This window comes from Pogoniulus pusillus, chromosome 5 (genome assembly GCF_015220805.1).
Source record: "Pogoniulus pusillus isolate bPogPus1 chromosome 5, bPogPus1.pri, whole genome shotgun sequence".
In the NCBI taxonomy this organism is placed as follows: Eukaryota; Metazoa; Chordata; class Aves; order Piciformes; family Lybiidae; genus Pogoniulus; species Pogoniulus pusillus.
The window spans coordinates 14,025,067-14,052,358 of record NC_087268.1 but is presented as its reverse complement, the minus strand read 5'-3'; the positions used below and the strand labels follow the sequence as shown (position 1 = coordinate 14,052,358).

Genomic DNA, 27,292 nt, shown 5'->3' with positions numbered 1-27,292 from the left:
AAAGAGAAAAAAAGATAAGAAGTGGAGGTTTGGAAAGGACCAGAAGGCAAAGGTGTGCAGCTGTAAAAAGTGAGCAACGTTTTCACCCCAGTAAATAGGTCTATCCGTTGAGAGCGAGGGTAGGAGCAAAGGAGATGCCATTTGCAGCTCACAGAGGCATGAGGAAAGGCATAGCTCAGCTCCTGTGACACTGGTGTGAGGCTGCCTGGGAGGCATCAGGTCACAGCCTTGGCAGATTCAAGTTTTTTTTCAGCCTCAGAATTTTCCTGCAGCCAGCATATTTGGGATGTGAGTTTTTACAACAGTGGCAAATGGCAAGAAAGGAGATTCTGAAGGCTGGAAAGTGGGGGAGCATGCGAAGGCAATACTTTGGGTGACATGAGTGTGATGGAAAGAATAGCAGATTTGAGAAGTGCAAGAAAAGAGGATGACAGTAGGATTTTCAGATTTGTACAGAGACCACAGATAAGCAGTAGGGTCTGTTGCCTTCCATCCATTTCTCTTACCACTTCTTCCTTTAGATGTCCTCTATTACTTTCTTACCCCCTTCCCTAAACCCCACCATCCCTTCTCTCTACCCAAGCAGCCTTCTGCCACACGTACTTTCTCTATCCTATTTTTATCACCCGTCCACATCCTATCTTGCCCTGGGCAGCAGAGACTGGTGTCTTTGCAATGGAGGCAGAGGAACAGAGCTAGGCAAGTGGAAATAACAGAGGCAGAAGAAGCAGATACAAGTGCAAATGATGGTTTCTGTTAATTTAGAGAACAGCGGAGCCAGGGTACAGATTGGTCCTCTTCATGCTAGGAGATTTAAGGCTTCCAAATTTATCTTTCAGGAGGCTTCAGCCTAATACTATTGTCTACCTTACAGCAATCTTAAGTCACTATAGTATGTCAAGACACATGGAGATGGGCAGGGGAAGGTCTATGCCTACCAAAAGCATATGTTCACAGAACACATGTGAGTGTAGAATCCCCTTAGAAGACACATACTTGGTACCAGCTGTGCAGGGCTGCATCTCTCTCCTGCTCTGGGACCCTCAACCCTGGGAACAGCTGACTGGCAGACACACAAGATTCCAGAGAGGGATACTGCTAGTAGTGCTGAGCAGGCAAGACACTGTGCAGATGCAGACACTGTGCCAGGTGGCAGGAGGTGGGGTGGAACAGTGGGTAACTGGTGTGTAAGGTACATCAGCTGGCAGGGACACTGAGCGTCTGCCCACACAGGGATGAACAACGCACAAATAAAACACTGCTCTGGGTAGAGACAAGACTGAGAGTGAGATCAGATTCACAACACATCCAAACATATAATTTCCACCATGCGAGATCATTTTGTACCTTTATGCAACACAATAGTTAAGAAGCTTAGAAAACAGTAGAAAAAAACTCAGGTAAAGGCACTACCACAAGATTCAAACATCAGTGGCTGCCCAGTAAGAAGTGTTGGCCACTTGTTTAATTATGTAAAGGAGAAAACCTTTTCTTTTTTCTTCTTCTGTTTTAAGCTGGAATATTTCTACCATTGGGTCTTGCCAGATAGTTTGATCACTTGGCATTATAGGTTTATGTAAGAGCGTGCCCACTCTGCAGATGTAGCTAGTGTACTAGTCTATTCTAGAGTAACCAAATTATTGCAGGGTGATGTCTTGGAGTCCAGTTTTCAAAAGCCTTAGCCACCTGCTTAAAAACATGCATCATGTTTTCCAGAGTAACTTCAGCACTTGTGAGGGTAGCTGTTTGTGGGTGGTGAGGGAATGGCTTGCTCTGTAAAGTCACAGGTTTCATTTCTTGGAGACAAATTAAAAGAGGACTATAATAACATCAATAATAACACTAGCAACATAATAATAATGATAATGATAGGTTAGCTGACCTCTGGTAACTCTACTGCAGTGCTGCTGCTGTCCTTAGCTGCCCATCCTCCCCTCTGCCAAAGCATCACTGCCTGTTTACATCTAGCCTGTATCCAGGGCTAAACTCCAGCAGTTGCTCTATCACTCAGTGAGCCCTCCAGAGCAGAGAAGGGAATCAGGAAAAGAAGATGCACAGGTTGAAATGAAAACAGATGTCATGAAAACAGATTCCATGAAATTTCAGTGTGGAACAGTGGAATAGGCTGCCTGGAGAGGTAGTTGAGGATATGTTCCTGGATATGTTCAAGGTGAAGTTTCACAGGGCTCTGGACAACCTGATCTAATTGAGGATGCCCCTGCTGACTGCAGAGGGGGATTGGCCTCTTGAAGTCCCTTGCAACCCAGACTGTTCTGTGATTCTGTGAAACAGCCAAATTGATACCAAAGTCTACACAAAGCATATAAAGTTATACGTGCCCAGCAGAAGTGCAGCAGTCACAATATCCAGGAAGACAGTCTTCAAAAGCAAGAGAGGGAAAAGTAGCAGGGTGAGGATGAGCCCAAACAGCAGACTCAACAGGAGGCTCTCTCTCACCAAAGTTTACCCTTTATACTCAGTGTGATGCTAATGGTCTGCAGTTCATGGCTGGCCTGGGATTCTGCCCCAGCAAAACCAAGGCACAGCTGGAGAAGCAGTGTGTGGAAGGGGATTGAGTGCCCTGTGTCCTAGGCTGTCCACATGTGCTCTGAGCCACTATGGCTCTGACTAACATGTACAGATATGAAGTGCTGTGTTAGCATTTCCCACTTCTTCCCAAAGACAGCAGCCTCCAGCAGCTAGGTAGGCTGGACAGCAAGGGGGTCAGGACAGCATCTGCCTCGTACAAATCAGATCTCTTATTTTTAGCCAGAGGAATGGGCACCCTTGTGCCACACTGAATGCATATGTCCCTACCATGGGATTGCCACCCTGATGGTGTCTCTGAGGTTTTTCTATTGGTTAAAGCCTGGTGTTTAGTCAGAGCAAATAAGTGTTTTCAATGAAGCAGAAGGAGCAACTTTTTGTTAACCAACAAGAAGAACAGTGAAAGCATAAGCACTAGGTGCAGCCCTTCTGTCACAGGTCAGAACCAGAGGTCAGTGCAGAAATTGTTGCTCTAGAGCTGCACCACATCCCACTCAGTCCTGGGGTCAGCCATCACCCATGTGAGCAGAAGCTGAGCCCTGCCCACTGCTGTCTGAAACATGTCCAGGACTCTTCCCCTCAGCTGAAAACAGCTGTTGCTAGGGAACTGCTTAAAGTCAAAAAGACAGCAAAGGATGAAAGGAGAGCAGCAGCTGAAGGCTGGCAGGCTGAAGCCTGCTGACTGGGAAGGTGAGGGCGGGGAGAGAGGCAAGAGGGTCAGTGGAAAGGGAGGACCACTGGGGTGGAAATTGCTTTCTGACTTGCCATGGAACAACAATTCATGGTCCCTTTCAGAACTGTTTCCTAAAATCACTGAATGGCTTCCCTTGATATATTTTTTAAACATGGCTAGGCTCTCTATTCCTTTAGTGCACTTTCTCATGAGACTTTGTGCTTACAATCTCTTCCCTTTTTTCTCTTGGAGGAAAAACTATACATATATTATATTTTTTGGTCTGTTACTCTTTTCCACTGTAGCCTTGACATTGTGGATTCATCTCATTTTGTAAATACAGATGACACTAAAACTGCAGATATTTTGGCTTTTTTGCTTGAAGTTTTCCTTCTTCCTAGAGTTAATGGGGTACTGACAGATGATGTTTCCCTGGGAAACGTTAGAGTTAAAGAGTTATTCGCCAAACAGATCTACCTAAGCTCCAAAGTTTGCATTGTTCACCTATTTCTGAGCCAGCTGAGCCCAGCAGCAGGTTGTCTTCACGTGAAACTAATTTTGGATTGGGCCAAATCACAGAACTGTAGGAATTGAAAGGAATCTCTGAACCCTAGGGACCACCTAGCATTAGCCCATAGCTCATATGGAAGAGATGTGACTTACATTTGCATGTGGTGGCATTTAACTGCCTACCAAAATGAGCAGTCACCATTAGCGTTGGTACAGCTGTCTTCATAGGGCTAAATCATGGTTCAGAGGTACAGCTGTCTTCATAGGGCTAGATCATGGTTCAGAGGTACAGCTGTCTTCATAGGGCTAAATCATGGTTCAGACTCTGGCATTACGTTGTCCCAAAAGGTTGTTCAATGTCTGCCACTACGCTGTCTGTTCTGTAAGTGGGAGTGTGGCAAGCGATGGTGTTGGAGTTAGAGTGAATTCTAATTAGGAGTAATATTAATGCTGGCTGAAGAATGAACAGATGCATCTAAATAAAGAGCAAGATTATCCAGATCATCGCTGCACAGAAATAGAAGGAGACAAAATATTCTTTGCCATTTAGAAATAAATAAATAAAAGGAGTTAAAAGGATAAAAAGGTTGATGACAAGATATATATCATAGAATAGAATCACAGAATGGTTTAGGTTGGAAGGAATCTCAAAGATCATCCAGCTCCAACCCCCCCCACCATAGGCAGGGACATCTTCTATTAGAACAGGCTGCTCAAGGCTTCATCCAGCCTATCCTTGAACATCTCCAAGGAGGGAGCACCCACAACCTCCCTGGGCAACCTGTGCCAGTGTTTCACCACCCTCACGCTAAAGAACTTCTTACTAACATCTAATTTAAATCTCCCCTCTGCCAGTTTAAATCCATTACTTCTCATCGTGTCATTACAAGACCTTGTAAATAGTCCCTCTCCAGTATTCTTATCAGCCCCCTACGGATAGTGTAAGGCCACTACAAGGTCTTCTCAGAGCCTTCTCTTCTCCAGGTTGAAGAGTCCCAATTCTTGTAACCTGTCCTCATAGCAGAGCTGCTCCAGCCCTCTGATCATCTTTGTGGCCCTCCTCTGGACTCGTTCTAACAGTTCAATGTCCTGCTTGTGTTGGGGATCCAGAACTGTACCCAGTACTCCAGGTGGGGGTATGTTTAAAGTTGTTTAAAAAAAAAAAAAAAGAAAGAAAGAAAAAGCACAAAAGCTATGTGTGAAGTTTCCAAACTTAAGTGTTGCTGCAGTACCTTCCAAACAAAGCCATCACATAGAATAAAAAGCTCTGCTTTACTGGTTTAAAATACTACAATGCATAATTCACTTAAGGCAGGGTTGGGTGGTGGGTTAGGTGTTATTTCACTTCCAAACATCTGGTCCAAAATAAGCCTTGCTTGGCAGTGGTTGAATGTTGTTAGTGTTTGATGGGTCTCTGGTGGTACCTATGAAATGCATCAGAGGTTTCAACACACTTCCTAGTGGACAGGTGCCCATACCGCTAAAACCACAGCTCTTCTGGAGCTAGTTGCATTCTCTGTCATTGGCAGTCGCTGTGAAGAGGCTTACAGCTGAGTGGAGCATGAAGCAGTCTCCATGCTGATATTTCTTCCTGCAGAGAAGCTCCACCAGTCCTGTGCACAGTAAGGGAAGTGCAAGGCTTAGCGTTCTGCTGTTACTATTTATTCTGAGGCTAAAGCAAAGAAATATCTTCCAGCTTTTGGACCAAGGGGGACAAAGAACGAATCATGTGCTTGCAAAAGCTCATTCTTCAGGAGGATTTAAGTCCTGCATTAGTGCTTGGCTTTTTTCCCAAATTGTCAGGCTTCAGGAAGGGAAATTCTCTGGAAGGAAAGGCTCTTTGACACATCAGGTTTGGTCTTTAGAGGCTGTTCACAGCTCTTAACGACACTTACCTTTTACATATTGCTTTTAACACATCACTCTGCTGCTGCTGCTTCTTGTCATGTTAATAAACCCACCTGGCTTTTGATGGCTCTTTGTCAGGCTGCTTCCCTCAACTATCTCCAGGCCCTGTTCTTTTTTCTCAGTGAGCAGGCATATATTCATTCATGCTTGGCCTTACAGTGTCTGCCAGGCAGTTTGACTTTATTCTAGGCAGACTGTATAAGGTGGCTATTTCACTGATTTCTTTGCTGCTGTAGAAGAAATAGGGTGCAGAAAGGCCTTGCAAAGACATGGTCATGAACCATGGTCAGCAGGGTTGGGATGGAAGAATTGCCCAGCAGCTATTGTGTAAACATTCCCTTATTGCTGTAGAAATCCCCACCAGGTGCTGGACAACAACCAAAATATACTTCCCTTCTGATGATAGAGTGATAGATGATGGTAGGGTTGGTTCCTTATGGATAACAATCAGGAGTGGTAGTCAATGGAATTAAATCCAGCTGGCAGCCAGTCACAAGTGGTACACCTCAGGGCTCAGTGTTGGGACCACTTCTGTTTATGTCTTCATCAAGATCATTAATAAAGATATCAGAGTGTGTCATCAATAAGTTTGCAAATGACACCAAGTTGGGTGGCAGTGTTGATCTGCACAAGGGTAGGAAGGCTCTACAGCGGGACTTGGATAGATTGGATCAATGGCCAATGTTAACAGTATGAGCTCAACAAGGCCAAGTGCCAGATCCTGCATGGACGTGTTTAAAGGTTGTTTAGATGAGGATGTGGTTTAGAGGTGGACTTTGTAGATTAGGGTTAATGGTTGGACTTGATGATCCCAATGGTCTTTTCCAAGCTGAATGATTCTATAGATTTTTAATAAGAAAGCTAGCTGTGTGTCAGACCTGTGATTGCAAACTGACCTTCTCAATGCATTCCCCAGCCTCTTCCTGCATCCCAAAGCAACAAAATGTGTCTTTGGGTCACCCCTCTGAAGGACTGTTTCATTAATGATACAGGCCATGTGGACAAACAGGCTTCCTAACCTAAGCAGCATTTGTCTCATCCTAAGAGATGTCTCTAACAGATGGAAGCAACATCATGGGTAACCACTTGTGTCTCTTCAATGATAATAGAGGGCATCTGAATTCATGCATTTTTAGATGGCTAAATTCAGCTGAATCAAACCACATGCTTAACAATCTCAAGATGGAAACAGGATGTTTCAAAGGGTGGAGGTGTAAGTCATCTGAACTTACGGTTGCCTCCTTCAATATTATCTGCAGATAATGAATTTATAACTCAATATTAGCCAGCAGCTCAAATTTATCAAAGAAGATAAAAGATGAGTGAAACCAGAATATGACTTTTTGTGTCCTGAAATGATTTGCTGGGATTACAGAGTTTGAGTAAACCTTTAACTGGAAGAGTTGAGTTCTTTTTAATTGACTAGTTGCCATTGGTCTGAGCAGTTTGAAAAGTGCAGCTGCTGTCAATAGAAGACAACAGCATAGCCAGTAGAGTAGAAAGCAGTAAGTGATGAGGTTATTCATGCTATCTGGTAGCTTGAATAAAAGGTGATCAAATGTGTTTGAGGGGAGCACTTGTGCATCAAGAACAGCATGATCTTAGCCAGAGCAATGGGATGGAGAAGGAAGAGGCCAGACCCTGGAGAATGGCAGTGCTGACAAGGCAATATATCATACCAGGGAGGATCAGTGAGGCAGAGCCTTGACACCAAAACAGCTGAGTGCGATCCACTGAGAGTGAAGTTGACTCAGTTACCTTTCATTTGCAGAATTGAAGTCAGGGAATAGATGAAGATGTTGTAGGAAGGCCCTTATAAATTCCAAAGAGAAAATGACACTTCTTGACTTGTCTGCAGAGTTGTCTTCACTGCATACCATTTTTTTTCCATGTATTTTGAAGCATTCCCATTTCAGCACACACAGATAGTTGCAGCTGACATTTCTTTTTCTTCTCTTGTTGAACCTTTCTTCCATTAACTGTTCCCACTCACCTACCCCATCAAACCTGTGTCCTTTTAGCAAGCAAGTTCATGTCATCTAAGTGGCATTTTCCTTCCTGTGATGAGGAGGTGGGCAGCTTAACAAAAGCAATATCAGAAACAGTAGTTTTAATTTCCTTTGGAGCAAGTTAGACTCCATCTCTGTGAGCTCCTGCTTTTGGTGTTTTCTCTTTCACAGTTCTTTATGTCCTCATAAGAATCAAAGCTGTTGGAGAGGAAAATCCTAGAAGTACAGGCTGTGGTAATTTCAAACATAAATACATTTATTTCTATCAGAATCATAAAAGGCACTTCTTTTTGGCTGATTTTTAATACAGAACTGGGACAGGAAAATGCAGTTGGGATTCAGTGGTGCCACAAGCTGTGGTGGTACCGTGTCTTGCCACATTAGCAAATGGTGCAGTGCAATGGAAATGGAGCTCTAAAGCAGAACAGCTGGCACTGGATCTCTGATGCCCACGTTTATACATTTGAGGGAGTTTAAGTTGCTCTAGCTGTCATCTGACTCCATGGACTGCATGCTCATTAGCAGGTATATTTCTGAAACCAAAGTTTCCATTTAAAAGGGGAAATAAATTATTCGAGGATAACCAGGAAATGTATTTCTGAAGCACACCTCTGCACCAAAACGAAATGCTAATTTAGACACAGGATGTGTGGCCCTAAGTGTGCCTCTCCTTTCATAAAACAGAAGAAGTTTTGCTTATTTGTTCCAAGAAGAGGGTATCATTAGCTACAGTACCTTTTCTGTTCAGGTGCAGTGCACTAGCAATAGAGGATGGATACTACATATTTAGCAACATCACTAGGAAAGCATATAGGAATGCCCTAAAAAGAAACATACCCTATGTTAACTATACTCCTGCTTTACTGATCCACCCACATCCAAAATGTTGCCTCCTCCTTTTTGCAATCCTTCTTTGGCCTTGTGCCACATTGACTCGAAAAAAAAAAAAAGGGGAATAGTTTTTTTTTCCCCTTTAGATTAAGAGTGGTTGAGAGCCCTTGCTAAATGCTGAGAACACTCAATGCCTGCTGACTCTGGTGAAAACTGATGGCACTCAACACTCTGTAAAAGAGCAAGCAGTCTCCTGCCTGTTAGCAAAGGATGTGGAGGGCAAATGGCTGTGTGGGTGTGAGCAGGTCTACAGGGAAAAGCAGAAGCAGCTGTGTGTGAGGAAAAAAAGAATGACCAAGGAAAAGAGTTGTGTGTGTGTGATAGAGGGGAGACTAATACAGTTAAAATTGAAGTGATAAATCATACCTGAGATCTCTCTTGAGACCTATAAATAGGAAACCGAAAAGCATTTCCTTCTATTTATTTTATAAGTGCTATAAACTTTATCAGCTTTTAGTATTGGAGACTCGTGCAATATTTATGGGCTGTTTACTTTAGAAGTTATTCAGAGCTTAGCATCAGGAGGCTAATGAAAAAGAAAATTGGGATGGCTGAAAGAAAGAGGGCTTTTCCTACAGCCCTATAATAACAAATGCATCGCATTTGAGTTGCTTGGCCCTCTTCCCAATGTCCTTTTCTTCAGGAATGCCTGTATTTCTTTAGCACATGTTTACCCTGAGTGTCACCATTCCACAGGGAATCAGAGAGAGCATCATTTCTTGGTAAAAGTGAGGACAAATGTGTTCGGGAATTGCACAATAGGACTTGCAAAGATGAGGTATCACAGAATCAGTCAGGGTTGGAAGGGACCACAAGGATCATCTAATTCCAACCCCCCTGCCAAGGGCAGGGACACCCTACCCTAGGGTGAGGCCAGAGCCCCATCCAGCCTGGCCTTAAACACCTCCAGCCATGGGGCCTCAACCACCTCCCTGAGCAACCCATTCCAGCCTCTCACCACTCTCATACTGAACAACTTTGTCCTCACGGCCAGTCTGAGCCAACCCACCTCCAGCTTTGCTCCATTCCCCCTAGCCCCATCACCACCTTATAGCCTAAAAAGTCCCTCCCCAGCTTTTTTTGTAGGCCCCTTCAGATACTGGAAGGCCACAATAAGGTCACCTGGGAGCCTCCTCTTCTCCAGACTGAACAGCCCCAACTCTTTCAGTCTGTCTTCATAGCAGAGGTGCTCCAGCCCTCTGATCATCCTTGTGGCTCTTCTCTGGACATGCTCCAGCACATCCACATCCTTCTTGTAATGGGGGCTCCAGAACTGGATGCAGTTCTTGGAGGGCATTTCAGTAATTTGGACATTTTAGTATACATAAAGGTCTTCTAAATGGACCCAAATACAAAGTCAGTCCTCAAGTCACCTTCAGTTGCAGTACAGAGGAAGGCTACTGTGGGAACATCCTTTAGATTGGACAAGCCAATGGCAATACTTTTGAACTGATCAGTCCATCTGATGAAAACAACAACCTGCTCATCCCTCACAGAGCTCCACACCATGCACAGTCCAAATGTCTGGTTTTTTTCTTAATGTCCAGAGATGTTATTTCAACTTGCCACACTTCTGCCTTTTCATAGATGGTTTACCTAAGCTCTTCTCCTTCAAATGGACACAGCAGCTGTTTTCAAAGGTTTTCTTCCAGAGAAAGACAAAAGCTCTTCAGAGTTATAGCTGTGTGAAAGAGCTTTCCAGAACCTGATGCATAGAACCCTTCTCTCAGAAAAAGTCACAGATTGTTAGCCCAAGGAAATGTGAACATACAGAGGCTGCTGTGCTAAGTTATATGAAGGGTTTCACCCCACAAAAAAAAGCTGTCACTACAAACCCAAGTCAAAGAGCTTTAGAGAGTGCATCTCCTGGGTAGGAATGGAAGGCTCGGGGCTGGCTAGGGAAGGCACAAACACCAAAAATGGCATCAGCAAAGGATGGGGACTCTGCTGCCTGGTTGTTTATGTGCACGGCTGTGGAATGAAATCATAGAATCAGCCAGGTTGGAAGAGACCTCCAAAGATCATCCATTCCAATCTATCACCCAGCCCTGTCCAATCAACTAGATCATGGCACTAAGTGCTTCATCCAGTTCTTTTTCTGAACACCTCCAGGAACAGCACCTCCCTGGGCAGCCCATTCCAATGCCAGTCACTCTCTCTGGCAACAGCTTCCTCCTAACATCCAGCCTATACTTTCCCCAGCACAACTTGAGACTGTGTCCCCTTGTTCTGTTGCTGTTTGCCTGGTAGAAGAGACCAACCCCCACCTGGCTACAGCCTCTCTTCAGGTAGCTGTAGACAGCAATGAGGTCACCCCTGAGCCTCCTCTTCTCCAGCCTAAACACCCCCAGCTCCCTCAGCCTCTCCTCAGAAGGCTGTGTTCCAAGTCTAGACTATGAAGAGAACACAACAGGAGATCACTCACACATCTCAAAGACGAGGAGATTAACATGTCAGTAGCTCAGTCATATCAAAGCAGAGACCAGGAGCTGTCTGGTTTGCCATTCATACATACCTTGAGAAGTGCTCCATGCTTATGGTGTCTCTGGATGATAAAAATGGGCCACCAGGTCATCATGGTAAGCTAGAGGCAGACAAATTCAAAGGAGAAACAAGAGCTGGGGTTTTTTGTTGTGGATTTGGGGGGGTTGGTTTTGGTTTGGGGGGGTTGGTTGTTTGGCTGTTGGTTTTGTTGTTGCTGCTGCTTTTTTTTAAACAAGTACAAGAACAAAATCCAAAATCAGGCTGGTTTTGGCACAACTTTGAAATCTTCAAATTGAGATCAGATGCCTTACTGGATGATACGTTATTGTAACTACACACAAGTTATTTGACTTATAACTGAAAGGGCTGGATAAACATTCCTGGCATGTGTCAAATGAGATGATTGTATATTTAGTCCCTGCTGTCCCTAGAAGTTTGCATTTGTGAGTGAAGAAATCACTTCTGTGGATGTAAAGCACTGTCTTCATTATCTGATTAACAATACCTTACGTAAAACATACAAAAAGCAACAAACACACACAAAACCCTGCAACCCTTCTATGAAGTGATACTGTAGGGAGTGTGGGTTTTGCCTCTGGCCTGCTTGTATACCCAATGGGAATTAGGCCTTGAGCAAGGTTCAAAATGCTGCCTCTGCCAGAAACTGTCTATTCCTATCTGACAAATTCCAAGTTATTCTTCAAATAAATTCAGCAGTGCACTGGCTATGTGTCACCTAGTGTCAGATGGATGAGCAGCTAGTTTTTTTTCAAGTCCTTCAAAGAGCCCTTGAACAAATATTCAAGAGTAGTCTTATGGTGCCCTGCTTTATATGTACTATTTTGCAAGTTTCAGCAGTTAGAATCATAGAATCATAGAATCACAACCAGATCAAAGAGACCTCCAAGCTCATCCAGTCCAACCTAGCACCCAGCCCTAGCCAGTCAACTAGACCATGTGCACTAAGTGCCTCATCCAGGCTTTGCTTCAACACCTCCAGGGATGGCAACTCCACCACCTCCCTGGGCAGCCCATTCCAATGCCAATCACTCTCTCTGGCAACAACTTCCTCCTAACATCCAGCCTAGACCTCCCCCAGCACAACTTGAGACTGTGTCCCCTCGCTCTGTTGCTGGCTGCCTGGCAGAAGAGACCAATCCCCACCTGGCTACAGCCTCCCTTCAGGTAGTTGTAGACAGCAATGAGGTCACCCCTGAGCCTCCTCTTCTCCAGGCTGCACACCCCCAGCTCCCTCAGCCTCTCCTCATAGGGTTTGTGTTCCAGGCCCCTCACCAGCTTTGTCACCCTTCCCTGGACACATTCCAGTATCTCAACCAGTCCAGGCTGTTGACCCTGCAGAAATATCTAACTACACTATTTTATAGTCATCATTTTACAGATTTTGATTTTTCTGTATGAGATTTATCAAAAGAGATGGAAGAAAAAAAATCTCTACAGTAAATAAACTACAATGTGTACCTCCTAATTTTTGGCTGGTTTTTTTGTTTGTTTGTTTGTTTTTTGTTTTTGTTTTTTTTTATTTTGTGGGTTTTGGTTTGGGTTTTTTTGGTCTAGACCAGGAAGTTAGTCATGAAATAATAATAAATAGAATTGATATTTTCAAAGGGTGTAGAGCCAGAGCTAGAAAAGGCTGAAAGAAAAATAACGATGACCCATGGTTCAGCTATTATAAAACAAAAGTTCAGAGAAGTCTTTAAATGATTCTGCTCTTTACTGGCCTAAGGGAAATGTAAGTGAATGTTACTGTTGAAGCCAGATTGAGGATAGATATAAAGAACCATCCTTTCTGGCAAACAGTTCTGGCCACAACATAAATGCTGATAGGACAGAAGATTAAATCAATAAAATGCTATATTTTTATAAGCATAGGATGCTATTAAGTGAAACAAGAGGAAGCAACTCTTTTGAATATCATGTCTTAAAATTCATAGGAAGTTTCACACAATGCTGGGTGGAGTGGCTGACACACCAGAAGGCTGTGCTGCCATTCAGCGAGACTTAGGCTGGAGGGTTGGTCAGGGAGAAATGTAATGAAATTCAACAAAGGGAGTGTAGAGTCTTCCACATGGGAAAGAACAATCTCGTGGATCAGTATAGGTTGGGGACTGACCTGTTGGAGAGCAGTAAAGGGGAAAAGGATCTAGGAGTTCTAGTAGATGGAAGGCTGACCATGAGCCAGCAGTGTGCTTTTGTGGCCAAGATGGCCAGTGGGATTCTGGGGTATATTAGAAGGGCTGTGGTTAGTAGGTTGAGAGAGGTTCTCCACTCCCTCTACTCAGCCCTGGTGAGGCCACTTCTGGAGCATTGTGTCCAGTTCTGGGCCCCTCTGTTCAAGAATGGTGGGGAGCTGCTTGAGGGAGTTCAGCACAGAGCCACAGATATGATTAAGGCAGTGGAACATCTCTCTTACGAGGAGAGACTGAGGAGCTGGGCTGATTACCTCAGAGAGAAGACTAAGGAGTGACCTCGTTAATGTTTATAAATAAGTAAAGGGCGAGTGCCAGGAGGATGAAGGCAGGTTCCCAATCACAGGACAAGGAGCAATGGGTGGAAGTTGAGGCATAGGAAGCAAACATTGTGAGGGTGACAAAACACTGGAACAGGCTGCCCAGGGGAGTTGTGGAGTCTCCCTCTCTGAAGATATTAAAAACCTGCCTGGATGTGATCCAGTGTGATCTGGCAGGGGATTTGGACTAGATGGTATTTTGAGGTCCCTCCCAGCCCCTGACGCTCTGTGATTTTCACCTTTAATGCAAAGGTTGTTATGAAGTATAGATTTTTCATTGCAGATACCAATGGGGAGATGTGTGCACTTCCAAACATAGGATTTCTTACTGTTCATTTTCATATTCAGAAAGAAGACAGGGAACATGCAGTAATTGTGCTTATGTAAATGCAATAACAGAGCTCCAGCTGGCAGCCTGAAGACCAAAACGAGGCTTCATTGCTGCCTACCATGTCTCCTTTGAGAAGGTGGGAAACAGCTGCCTGGGCAGCACACTTGGACCTAAGAATCAAGCACCTTCCTGCTCAGCTGTGAAAAATGTGATGGTTAGAACTGCACATGCAAGAGTGGATGATACTGGTTTCAACCCTTCACCTTTGCTCATAGACTCCTACCAGCAGCCTGAGAGTTCCTCTCTGAGACCAAGACAAATTTCTGTCATCTCGCCCTCCTGGGTGTGGAAGTAGGTGGCCAGTTATGCTAAGGGGTGTCATGGAGGGCCTGTAGGCCCAAAAAGAGGCTTGTTTATGCCTTGTCCTGCCTGGACATGTTTTTCTGCCAGGACCCCTGGTTGTAAACAAGTTGTGTAAGCCCCCACACACCCAGCTCGTGTCTCCCTGGGTAAGCCCATGTGATCCCCATATTTGGGAAAGTCCAGGCAAGCAGCCTCCTGCCTATTATGGTAAGGTTTGGCTAACTGCCAACTTGATTGGTCATTCTAGTGGCCAAAGGGACCATTAATCTCAACCCACACTCAATAAATAGGGATGCACAGGTAAACAAAGTGCTCGGGCCCCATTGCAGTGCTCAGCCACTCTGACTCTCACTTGCAGCTCTGACCCTGCTCAGCTCAGCCCCTCAGGCACAGACCTCATGCTTTGACTCACTCGCAGCTCACCTGCCTGCATACCTTTCTTGCAGCACTCATTCAAGCCTGCACATATCTATATGAGGAGCCTACAGTCTCCTAAGCCAGCTGTGCACATCTGCACACTACTGTGTTGTCAGGACCAGATCCTGCATTGCCTTCACCTATGGAGCACAGCCTCCCAGCAGCCGTGCACATCCTGCATGCCTGCTGCCTATCATTGCCTGGTAAGAGCCTCTGCCGCCGAGATAACCAGGCAGCAGACTCTGGATTGTCTGCACACACACATGGCCTGCTAGCCGTGAAGAACTGTGCCAGAGACTGCACGATATTCTTCTCCTATACCTGAGATCCTGCCAGCTGAGAATTCCTGGACAGGACATCCAGAAGGAAGCCAGCAGCACCAAAGGCAGAAATGGCCTCTTCACCAAGGAGAACAAGGTCAGAGAACACCATTTCCCCAGAAGCTGAGAAGATTTTATCCTTTCCCCTCCAGCCAGGAGGATTCCATCCTCCCAGTCCACGGGTAGAGATCCCCTGAAGTCTGGACAGTAGGCATAGGCTGTGACGCAGCCCCGGAGGGTGATTATTGATTAATCATTGATAAGAGTTGTGGGTAAAAGCTTTAATGCCTCTGCAAATTTCTGTTACCTCTGCCATAGAGCAGAAAGAGTTTCAGCCCATTCTGCTGGGCAAATAGCATATGACCCCAAGCAGCATTAAGCCGCAGGGAAAACTCCTCTCTCTGTTTATAGTTTGAATGTTTGCTAGTTAATTAACAAATTACTGTACATATTTTATTCTAGATTGTTTTCATAACCCTGTACCTAATATTAATATACAGTGGTTGGGGGTGGTGAGAGTTCAGAATATTGAGATTAATAAATATATATTTTTATATTAAATTGTCTCGCCCCAATTAACTTCTCCCCTCTGCCAAACTGGTGAAGGTATTGAGAATCCCCCTCCGTGACAAGGGGTTTAACAGTGCTTAAGAAACCTTAAAAAAAAAAAAAGCAAAGAAAATTCCCTCACCATCCCCTACTCCTCCCAAAAAACCCAACCAACTCACCCACAGAAAAAAAACAAAACACCAAACCAACCAACAAACAAAATACAGCCCCAGAAAAAACTGCTATGAATACCACTACACCCCAAACAATCAAACAAAATAAACAGCACAAAATAAACTGATTTCCTATTGAATCATAGAATCAGGATTGGAAGGGACCACAAGGATCATCTAGTTCCAAACCCCCTGCCATGCCCAGGGACACCCTCCCCTAGGGCAAGGCCAGAGCCTCATCCAGCCTGGCCTTAAACACCTCCAAGGGTGGGGCCTCAACCACCTTCCTGGGCAAGCCATGCCAGCCTCTCACCACTCTGATGCTTAACAACTTCCTCATCATGTCCAGTCTGAATCTCCCCACCTCCAGCTTTGCTCCATTCCCCCTAGTCCTCTCACTCCCTGATAGCCTAAAAAGTCCCTCCTCAGCCTTTTAGGCCCCCTTCAGATACTGGAAGGCCACAAGAAGGTCACCTAGGAGCCTCCTCTTCTCCAGACTGAACAGCCCCAACTCTTTTAGTCTGTCCTCATAGCAGAGCTGCTCCAGCCCTCTGAGCATCCTCATGGCCCTTCTCTGGACACACTCCCTGGCCCTGCTGGCCACACTTCTCCTGGTGCAGCACAGGCTCTGGGTGTCCCTCCGGGCTGCAAGTGCACACGGCTGGCTCATGTCGAGCTTCTTGCCCAGCAGCACGCCCAAGTCCTCTCTCCTCAGGGCTGCTCTCCAGCCACTCACTGCCCAGCCTGTATTTGTGCTTGGGATTGCCTTGACCCAGCTGCAGGACCTTGCACTATCCTCCAGTTAGAAAATATTTTGCTGTGAAAACCCCTGGCTAAAAGGAGTTGTAGGAGCTCTGAAGTGCATCCTCTGAAGCAGTGATGTAGCTTTAAACAGACTGAAGAGTCTTTAACAAAAACCCACCCGAGACTAAGTCATAGATTGCTGTTGTCACAGACTTCTCCGAGTATGTTGCCTTGGCATATGCAGATAAAACTGAGACTTTGAAGATATTATGGGCATAAGAGTACAGTCACAGCAGAAAGGCTGTGAGGGGATGCATACTGAACAATGAAGAAATTGTAAAAAAAATAGAGGGAAGTGGGAAATTAGAAGCAAAGAAAAATTGCACAGTTTTGCCTCTCATGAATGTTTCTCAGAGGTAAGAGCTGCCCAGCTCTGCTGAAGCTACAAGCAAAAAAGAGCAGAATGTTGTCAGAGTAGTAGAAAATAGCAATCTCCTTACCATCTTTGTGCTTAAGGGAAAGTAAATGAGTCAAAGCAGAAAATGAGTAACTGGAGATAAGTCCAGTATTTTTTCTTTCTAGTGTCAGGTGATAAAATGAGAAAGAATGGCCTGAAATTGCCCCAGGGAGGTTTAGGTTGGACATGAGGAACAATTTCTTTGCTGTGAGAGTGGTCAGGAATTGGCACAGGCTGCCCAGGAAGGTAGTTGAATTACCATCCCTAGAGATGTTCAAACTATGTGTGGCCATGGCACTTTGGGACATGGTTTAATGGCCATGGTAGTGTCGGGTTGAAGGTTGGGCTGGATAATCTTGGAGATCTTTTCCACCCAAAACACTTCTATGACAACACAACACTACTCACCCATGAGCTTCCAAGAACTTCAGCTCATCATGAGTGTACAGAAAGAAGCAGCTAAACATAGAGGAGCTCAGCCTAAGTTAGAAGGCCCAGACAGCACCCATGGGTGATGTTAGCATGACCATTGACTATCTACCCTGTCTAACCAGCGGGCCACCAAGCCTCTCAGCCTTTGTCCCACTCTCATTCACCCACTGCACCCATGGAGACTCACCAGTGATGACAGGAGGAGGATCCCTCTGCCCAGCTAGGCACAGCATAGGTCTTCTGCCTTTCCTGGGGCCCATTAAAAAGGAGAGCAGGGAAGGAGGGCAAAGTGGTCACACCTGGGGTGGAGGAGACTCCAACAGAACCCAGGTGCTCTGGGTTAGGGGGAAATGCAGTGTAGGGTGGGGAAGGGGCAGGTATGGTGGAAAAGGTGAGAGGAAAAGGATAGCGATGAAAAGAGGAAGTTGGCGGAAAAGGAAGAAGATGGAGGAGAAAGGAAGGAGATGTGGGAGAAGTGGGATTTAAAAAGAAAAAGAAAACTGGACTGTAAAAAAGATAAAAAACAAATGAAAGTGATCTTGCTCTGGCAGGGGGATTGGACTAAGTGATCTTTTGAGGTCACTCCCAGCCCTTGACATTCTGTGACTTTATGATTGTGACTCTGTGAGAATCAGAATGGTAGGGGTTAGAATGAAAGACATCAAAGACAACTGGATGAAGACTAACTATTTACCTCTTCAATATCAGGTCATCTTTACCTTATAAGCTCTCCAGGAGTTCACATCTGACCAAGAGCAGCCATGTACCTGGAGTGTAATGTAACTGTTACTTTGGAGAAAAGCAAGTGGCTCCATAGATTGAAGCATAGTTTGCTGCCCATTTGAATCCTGACACTGAATGGAAAGTGAGGGTTTTCCACATCTGGAATACCTTCAGTGGCTCTCTCTACTGTAGAATTCCTGATGGCTAATAAGGATTGAGCTGATACTGCTAACCTTTCCTTGCTGAGACATCGAGATGGTCTTTCTCAGCTGCCTAGTCAATGTGCAAAACTTGTCTTTGAGACCTGCACTCCCCACAAAACCAGCCACCAGGACCAAGTGCTATCTGGGACATAAAATAAAATAGGATAAAATAAAATAGGATAAAATAAAATAGGATAGAATAAAATAGGATAGAATAAAATAGGATAGAATAAAATAGGATAGAATAAAATAGGATAGAATAAAATAGGATAGAATAAAATAGGATAGAATAAAATAGGATAGAATAAAATAGGATAGAATAAAATAGGATAGAATAAAATAGGATAGAATAAAATAGGATAGAATAAAATAGGATAGAATAAAATAGGATAGAATAAAATAGGATAGAATAAAATAGGATAGAATAAAATAGGATAGAATAAAATAGGATAGAATAAAATAGGATAGAATAAAATAGGATAGAATAAAATAGGATAGAATAAAATAGGATAGAATAAAATAGGATAGAATAAAATAGGATAGAATAAAATAGGATAGAATAAAATAGAATAGAATAAAATAGAATAGAATAAAATAAAATAAAATAGAATAGAATAAAAGAGAGGCAGGTAAAAGGTAATGGTGAGAGAGGGCAAAAGTAAGTCACTAGAGATCAGGGAGTGTTTGGATCTTTTAGGATAGGCTACATCATGTAAGGGGACAAAATGTCCCCTCCCCATGAACACAAGCTCCTCTTGTGTCCCTAGAAGACTGCAGGGGCAGTTCACAGAAAACAGCACCATAAAAGTGCACTCTGATGCTCTCTCAAGGTAGTCTCTGCCAACTCAAAGGGCAGGAATATCCATCCAGGAATGGTTTGTCCACATAAAAAGAAGACAACAATGACTTTCAAGTGCTAGAGTGAGACCTGCTGTGATGGGAGAAGTGGCAGTGTGAAGGTGACGATAGCTTTCTCACCAGGTGTCAAAACCATAAATGTCAATGGGCATTTCATTAGAGGGAAATAAGGAATGTAGAGATTAATAAAAGGCACAATGCTCCTCAGCAAACATTTCTGGCCTACTCCTGTCACACAATCAACATTTATTGCCACTACACAATGCATTGACCCTTTATATCTTGGCTGGGGAATAGCCATTGCTGTGCAACTTATGTCCAGCAGTAGATAGACAAGATCTGGCTGCAGGGAGAAGGGCAGATTCCTCTTTGCCTGCTCACCCAGCATCATCCAATTTCTCCGCTCCACATCGCCAAGCCTAGAACCACTTCTGTCATCAGACATTGTGGTCCTAGACTCCAGCACCAGTCTGTCTTTGCAGATGATGATATGTCAGTTGCCTCATTCCCTAGCCCTACTTTTCATCCCAGTCTGATACCGGCTCAGAGTGGCCCTCAAGCAATTCTCAGGCACTGCACTGCAGATGAAGCTGCCAGTGAAGTAATGTCTACATAGCCCAGAGCAGACCTAAAGGTTGCCTAAAGGTACAAGGCTTTAAGTACAAGATAATTCACAGACTTGTAAACTCCTGGCAAGTCTTTCCTCACCAGCTTTCGTTTGCATTAGTTGCAATCACTCATGCTTTTTCTTGATGCCCTTCTAGAAGATCTCTAGGTGTGGGGTATCCAAGGATGTAACAGGGATATCTTCTTTAGAAAAATCTGTATCAGTTTGTGTTCTTTTCTATTTCTTTCCAGCTTCCTCCTACTCTTCAGGGGCTTCTTGTCTCCCTCTTTACTACTACCCTGGGGAAATGCTAAAGCTAGCTCCTAATTAAAGTGGTTGCAATTCCCCACTGGATCAGTGGCGCCAGGACCTGAAACTATCCTGTGTTCTGTGTCCCCTAGAGACAACCCAGCCATGCTCAACCTTGCTGCACTCCTACACCTGTCACAGCCTCCCCCAGCTTGGCTCCAGCAGATTTTTCCTGTGTTTTCTCATCTGTGATAATCTCTCCACAGTGCTGCAGGCAGAGGATGGGGAGGTTACTCAGCAAATTAAGTGAAGCTTTCCCAGCCCTGAAAACCACAAGAGGGAAAGAGCATCTTGGTGTCACCCAACTTGGTGTCATATGCAAACATACTGAGGGTGAACTCTATCTCCTCATCAAGGTCATTGATAAGATCCACCTCAAGTGTCTCTTGGAATAGGGAAGATTTTCATCTGAAGAAGACCCTGTAGCTGCCTCATGTACCAACATCACCTCTGTCAGGTCCAGCCCAGGCAATGCATCAGAGGTACTCAGTGTTCAACCACAGTAAGCCCCTCTTCCTCTGGCATGTTATGAAGAGGGCACTTGTTGGAGTTGGAGCTACTTCTCCATATGATGGGAGAAGGTAAATAGAGAGAGCAAAGGTCAGAGCTGTACCTCAGTTGCAGTCAGGTTTGCATTAAGTGAAACTCAGCTACAGAGAGACCTTCCCCAATAGCTTTCAGAATATACACCCAACATATATGTGTTCGGTTGCAGTCAGATTTGCACTAAGCAAAACTCAGATACACAGAGACCTCTCCCAGTAGCTTTCAGAGTATATTCCCAGCATGTATGTGTTCAGTTGCAGTCAGATTTGCACTAACCAAAACTCAGATACAGAGAGACTTCTCTCAGTAGCTTTCAGAGTATATACCCAGCACGTATGTGTTCAGTTGCAGTCAGATTTGCACTAAGCAAAACGCAGCCACAGAAAGGCCTTTCCCTATAGCTTTCAGAATATATACTCAGCATATATGTCTTAAACCTTCTATGTAAACCATCATTAAGTGGTTAGTCATCATCATTAAATAAGCACAGACTTGGTCAATACCATGCTCATGCATAAATGCAAGGATAAATCATATATTCCTCCAGTCAGACACACACACACACAAATGTAGATGTGGATCCAAGTGGGCAAACATGCAGAGACCAAAGTTCTCTGAAGGCTGTGCCTTGTAGCCGCTCAAATGACTAATGTGCAGTTACAGGAAATACAGTGGTAGGAATCCTCTGTAGCAATGTTTTCCACAGAATATCAGTGACTGAAGAACATGAATCTCATTTTTAAGAAGAAGGCAGACTTTAAATGGCTGAACCTCCTTGCAGAGCCACTTCAAAGTCCTTTGCTGGTGTTAATTAAGTTCAGTTTTGCCACCTCCTGAAGAAGCAACAAGGCACTCACTGCCTTGGGATGGGCAAGCAGGAGACAGAACTGGAGCTGGGCAAGATGTCATCCTCAGGGGTGCCTGGTGATGTCAGGGCAGGACCGGCAGCAATTAGTGCTCTCAGGGAGACAATGTACAGCTTGGAATAGCTACTGGCCCACACACTTTGGCCCACATGCTTGCCCATAGCAGGCAGTTCAGCCTCCACAGTTCTGACACAAGAAAGTAGACAGGGGAACAGTCACTATTCTGGTAGCACCAGAAGTCTGCTGCCCAAGGCAACTGCCTGCTTTAGCTGTGCTTAAAGCTGGCACTAATCACACTGGCCTTAAAGAAAGCTTAGGCTCAGGGGACTTGGCTGCTTTGGAAACTGTTAGCCTGTGTTTTTCTTTCATCTGTGACAGACAAGGAGACAGTGTAGCCAGGGAGCAAGGAAAACCAATATAGCTGAAGTTGCCCAGAAGTTTCTATTCGATATACAAGAAATTGCTGTGGGATGGTAGAAACACCTGCTTAGAGATTCAACCTAGCAACATCAGAAATTTGCTGTCTGCTGTTTTAACAGATATCAATGGAAAGAGAAAAATGGAAAACTAATTAAATCAAGCTATTCAGTGAAAGCATTTGAGTTTGCCTTATCAAATACTGCAAACCAAACTGTTTTATCCCAGAACCAAAATGGTCTGGTTGCCAATAAAATTTTAAAAAAGAGTTTGAAGTGCCATTATGATGTCTTGTGGGAATAACAGTCTGAAATGCCTCAGGTTCCTATTGCACATTACCTGCTGGGGTCTTCAGGTGCATTGTCTGTCCCGTGAGATGCACTGGTGTCAGTCAGAGAGATTCCGTCATCATTGCAGCTGTGCACTGCAGCCATCATGAGAAATGATGTCTGGCAGGAGAGCTTAGGTCTTCCTGGAAGAGAGACAGCCTCCTGCTTCCTCATAAAAAGGAAAGCAAGTGGAACACAACAACCCCAAGCAGCACTACAGGCTGGGGACTGAGTGGCTGGAAAGCAGCCAGGAGGAAAGGGACCTGGGGGTACTGATAGATAGTAGCTGAAGATGAGCCAGCAGTGTGCCCAGGTGGCCAAGAGAGCCAATGGCATCCTGGCCTGCATCAGGAAGAGTGTGGCCAGTAGGACAAGGGAGGTTATTCTTCCCCTGTACTCAGCACTGGTCAGGCCACACCTTGAGTACTGTGTCCAGTTCTGGGCCCCTCAATTCAAGAGAGATGTTGAGGTACTGGAACATGTCCAGAGAAGGGCAGCAAAGCTGGTGAAAGGCTGGAACACAGCCCTGTGAGGAGAGGCTGAGGGAGCTGGAGTTGTTTAGCCTAGAGAAGAGGAGGCTCAGGGGTGACCTCATTGCTGTCTACAACTACCTGAAGGGACATTGTAGCCAGGTGGGGGTTGGTCTCTTCTCCCAGGCAACCAGCAACAGAACAAGGGGACACAGTCTCAAGTTGTGCTGGGGAAAGTGTAGGCTGCATGTTAGGAGGAATTTCTTCACACAGAGAGTGATTGGCATTGGAATGGGCTGCCCAGGGAGGTGGTGGAGGCACTGTCCCTGGAGGTCTTCAAGAAGAGACTGGCTGAGGCACTTAGTGCCATGGTCTAGTTGACTGGATAGGGCTGGGTGCTAGGCTGGACTGGATGATCTTGGAGGTCTCTTCCAGCCTGGTTGATTCTATGATTCTAAGACAGGTGCAGAAATACATTATTAGCAACAGGCTTATGTGAAGATACTTCCAGTTAAGGCCTTTAGAGTTGGAGGCTCTAAACACTGTTTGTTCCAGTGAGGAGTGAATTTGCAGCCAAGTACTGACCCCACTAAACCATCAACCAGTCTGTGAAACAGCACAGTATAAAACAGAAGTCTGAAGAGTAACTTATGGTGGAAGTCACAAGGTAAACCAGTATGATTATCAGCAAACCTTAGAGTCCTGAGGTACTTAAAAAACAATTCATTGTTTTTTTCACCCAACACAGAGTCATCAGAACTAACATCAGGGTGAGATAGAAGTAGTTCTTTTACATGGTGTTTAAATACATTTTTATCTTCTTATTAGAAGTTAAGAGTGGAAACGGATTGACAAAGGGAATAGACCCACCACTGGTGATGATGCAATATAATAGTCCATCTATGACTTTAAAATTTCCTTATCTGCTAATGGTTTGGGGTTGGGAAGGTGTTCTTAGAGAAGATTGCTCTCTACTTGTTCTTTTCCTTGCACTTTTCCTTCAGTATTTACAACTGGCCATGCTGAAAACATTTAAATGAACAAGGCAATCCCCCTACTGGTGCCAAGGTGTCAGTTTTGAGGTTATGTCCTATCACACAGCAAGGCAGCAGCACTCAACCAGATGTGCTGTCTTAACGCTAGAGTAAAAATGTCATCCAGCATCAGCTCAGCCAAATGCATCCAACTGCTGGTAAGAAATGCAGTGATGCTCCAAATAATTCCTGTCTAACTATAATCTGTTCCTAGATCAAAACATAATCTGCTCAACAGGGAGCTAGTAAAAGAAATCCAGTTCTGAGGGGAAGAATGACAGGGAAAATTTTAGGCACATAAATTATTAATATTAAAAAGATGCTGTTGTTCAAAAATAGCCCAAGCTGCTAAGACATGATCTGGAATTGCTTTCTAGAAAACCAAAGCAGCCTGTCTAGGAAGGGATTGTAAAATTCATAAAGTCATGAGTAGGGATTGTAAAATTCATACTTTAATAAAGCTAGAGAATGCAGCAGCCTTGTTACCTTTTTTTCTGTGTGGACCTATGCAGGAGAGAAGTATCCACTTAGATACTGGGCAAGTCAAACTAGAACCAGCTTTCTTCTCAAAAGCCAATGTTCTTCCTATGCAGAGAATCACTTGGCAACCTACAAATGAAGAAGATAGATTACATCAGGCATGCTAAAATACCTCCAAATGAGTAACTCCTACTCGTAGTGCTCCTCAGAATTAAAAGAAGCCCACAAATGATTGGGTGCTGGTTGCCAATTATCTGAGCTACTTCAATTTGCAGATCTCCCAAGCAAGGGCATGTCTAAGGAAAATAGATTGACATTCCCAAACCGATGCCATTATCTCAAGTTTCTGGTTAGTCTCATGCAATGTGCTAGTTTGAGCCTAGCTGGGATATTTTACTGAGAGGAATTAGATGATAGGCTGTGAAAAGGGAACAATGGTGGTGTCTGCGTCACTCATAGGCTTGCTGAGATGGATAAAAACAAGAACACCAACATAGATAACAGAGTCTCTCTCTGGCTGCATGCACTTCTCTCCCTAGCTTGCTGTCTCTGTAACTAATCCATCTTCTTCCTAATCCCCCTGGCTGATTCTCCAAACTCACCTTGAATGTAAGGCAAAGTCTAGGATAAGGTAGAGGGGTGTAAAGGAGGTGGAAGGGTGGTTGGAAGCCCCTCCTGGGGACTCAGGTTTCTGGGAGGGCTGTTGTGTTTCTGTATTACTTTTTAACTTGTCTATTTCTGTCTATAGCTGTATAGATTGCAAACATCTGCTTGTGTATTGTGCTAAGCTGTAAATATAAAGTTTCATTCTTTAATTTCCAGCTCAGCTGAATCTAGTCTGGGTGATTTTCACAAGTGGGGGGGGTGGGGAACACCCAATCCACCACACGTGAAAAAGGACATGCAGTAAGAGGATTAACTTTCCAATCTCTGTATCAAAGCACACAGGATCAACTAATCCCAGAACTCCCATTCCCACATTCCCATACTGGGAGTTGTGACCAACCTACAAAGAAAAGATAGAGATGAGTTGCTATGACTCAAGGGCTAGCACTATGCCAGCACAACCCTCCCTATTAAATTCACCACTGGCTTCTTTTTCCAAGCAATACTGCCTGGGTCAGTCACTGCTGCAGTATCTTTTGAATGTAAAGCCCTAAGACACTGCAGAGTTAACTTCTATCTCACAGCTATGCAAAGGTTCTCAGAAACTGTGGTGCTGTGCTGACAGACTGTAGTGAGTATCAACGTCCCATATACCTTTGGAGCTTGCTGGGATCAGATTTAGCCCTAGACAGCCCATCTTCATTTATTGCCATGGAAACCACCACATTCCTGGGCACAAGGCCACCTTCTCCTGGGACACTGGGTTTCTTCCAGGCCAACTAGAAGTGATTATTCCCACACAAAAGTAGGTAATTAGTGGTGAAACAATGGAACATGTTGCCCAGAGATGTGGTAGATGCCACATCCCTGGAAATATTCAAAGTGAAGTTGCATGAGGCTCTGAGCATCACAGAATCAACCAGGTTGGAAGAGACCTCCAAGCTCATCCAGTCCAACCTAGCACCCAGTCCTGGCCAATCAACTAGACCATGGCACTAAGTGCCTCAGCCAGGCTTTGCTTCAACACCTCCAGGGATGGCAACTCCACCACCTCCCTGGGCAGCCCATTCCAATGCCAATCACTCTCTCTGGCAACAACTTCCTCCTAACATCCAGCCTAGATCTCTCCTGGCACAACTTGAGACTGTGTCCCCTTGTTCTGTTGCTGGTTGCCTGGGAGAAGAGACCAACCCCCACCTGGCTACCACCTCCCTTCAGGTAGTTGTAGACAGCAGTGAGGTGCCCCCTGAGCCTCCTCTTCTGCAGGCTGCACACCCCCAGCTCCCTCAGCCTCTCCTCACAGGGCTGTGCTCCAGGCCCCTCACCAGCTTTGCTGCCCTTCTCTGGACACATTCCAGCATCTCAACATCTCTCTTGAATTGAGGAGCCCAGAAGTGGACACAGGACTCAAGGTGTGGCCTGACCAGGGCTGAGTCCAGGGGAAGAATAACCTCCCTTGTCCTACTGGCCACACTGTTCCTGAGCCAGGCCAGGATGCCATTGGCTCTCTTGGCCACCTGGACACACTGCTGGCTCATCTTCAGCTACTATCCACCAGTATCCCCCCCCTGCTTATTGCAAGCTGGTTGGACTAGGTGACCTTTAAAGGTCCCTTCTAACACAAAGTATTCTATGATAATTATAAGTAACAACATGCAGACTATAAACAGCTTCCTCTCTCTTGTATTTCAGAGAAGCCTTTTGAGATTCACTGGCTGTTGTCAAGACCAAAAAGAAAAGTGGACTTGCTGAGACACTGGTGCTTTGTAGGGCTATTGACCTTACAATTTCTCACCAGGTGTGAGACAAGAAGGACATTAAAGATGATAACTTCTAAGAGTAGCTACAGGGAAACATACAACAGGATAAAAAATACCCCATACAGTCATATGCTCCAGAGCCATTTTGTCAGCAAGGCTGACTTTGTCAATATAACAACTGCCTTGCTCACACAGAGATGTGCCATATGTTTTTTACAACCAATTATCTTCTCCACAGCTAGAACATGTTCCCCTACTAAGCCAAAACCTGCAACTCCTGGTCCCTCTCAAAGTCTACAGATGTGGAACAATGACAGTTTTGTCCCTCCAGGGCCCAAGGCAGAAACCCCCAGACAGCACCTATGAAACCTGCCAGATAAGTATCTCAGAGGAGGGAAAGGGAGAAAGAGCTACCTTCTCCTCAGAAAGTACCACTAACAAGGAAAGTGAAGCATGACAGCACTTCCTGCAGCTTCAGGCCAGAGCGTGCCATCAGTGCCGTGACAAGGGAGCAGCCACCCACATGGAGGAGTGAGCTCAGGGTCAAACTCTACATTACCTGGCACCCCCATGCAATTAGCACATGTCACTCCCAGTGAGCTGCTACTCAGCTGGAAACAGAATCGCTGTCTATCAAGAGATAACCAGCAGGTTCCTTTTGATTCTCAGTTTTGGAATCAAGCTTAAAGACTCCCAATCTGCTACAATATTGAACCACCGCTTTCAAGATAGTCACAGACAAGGTTGTA

At 44.8% G+C, this 27,292-nt stretch overlaps 1 long non-coding RNA gene across 2 annotated transcripts; it reads right to left on the bottom strand.

Annotated features, from left to right (window-relative positions):
• Positions 1–7,880: 7,880 nt before the first annotated feature.
• On the bottom strand, positions 7,881–25,557 carry LOC135175658 (uncharacterized). 2 transcript variants are annotated; one of them, XR_010302424.1, is made up of 4 exons: positions 25,438–25,557; positions 24,184–24,306; positions 11,054–11,122; positions 7,881–8,180 (listed from the first exon to the last, which is right to left on the bottom strand). It is a non-coding gene; the product is annotated as an uncharacterized LOC135175658 (long non-coding RNA). The 2 variants fall into 2 exon arrangements; XR_010302425.1 differs by lacking the exon at positions 7,881–8,180 and adding an exon at positions 9,958–10,509.
• Between the last annotated feature and the right edge of the window lie 1,735 nt (positions 25,558–27,292).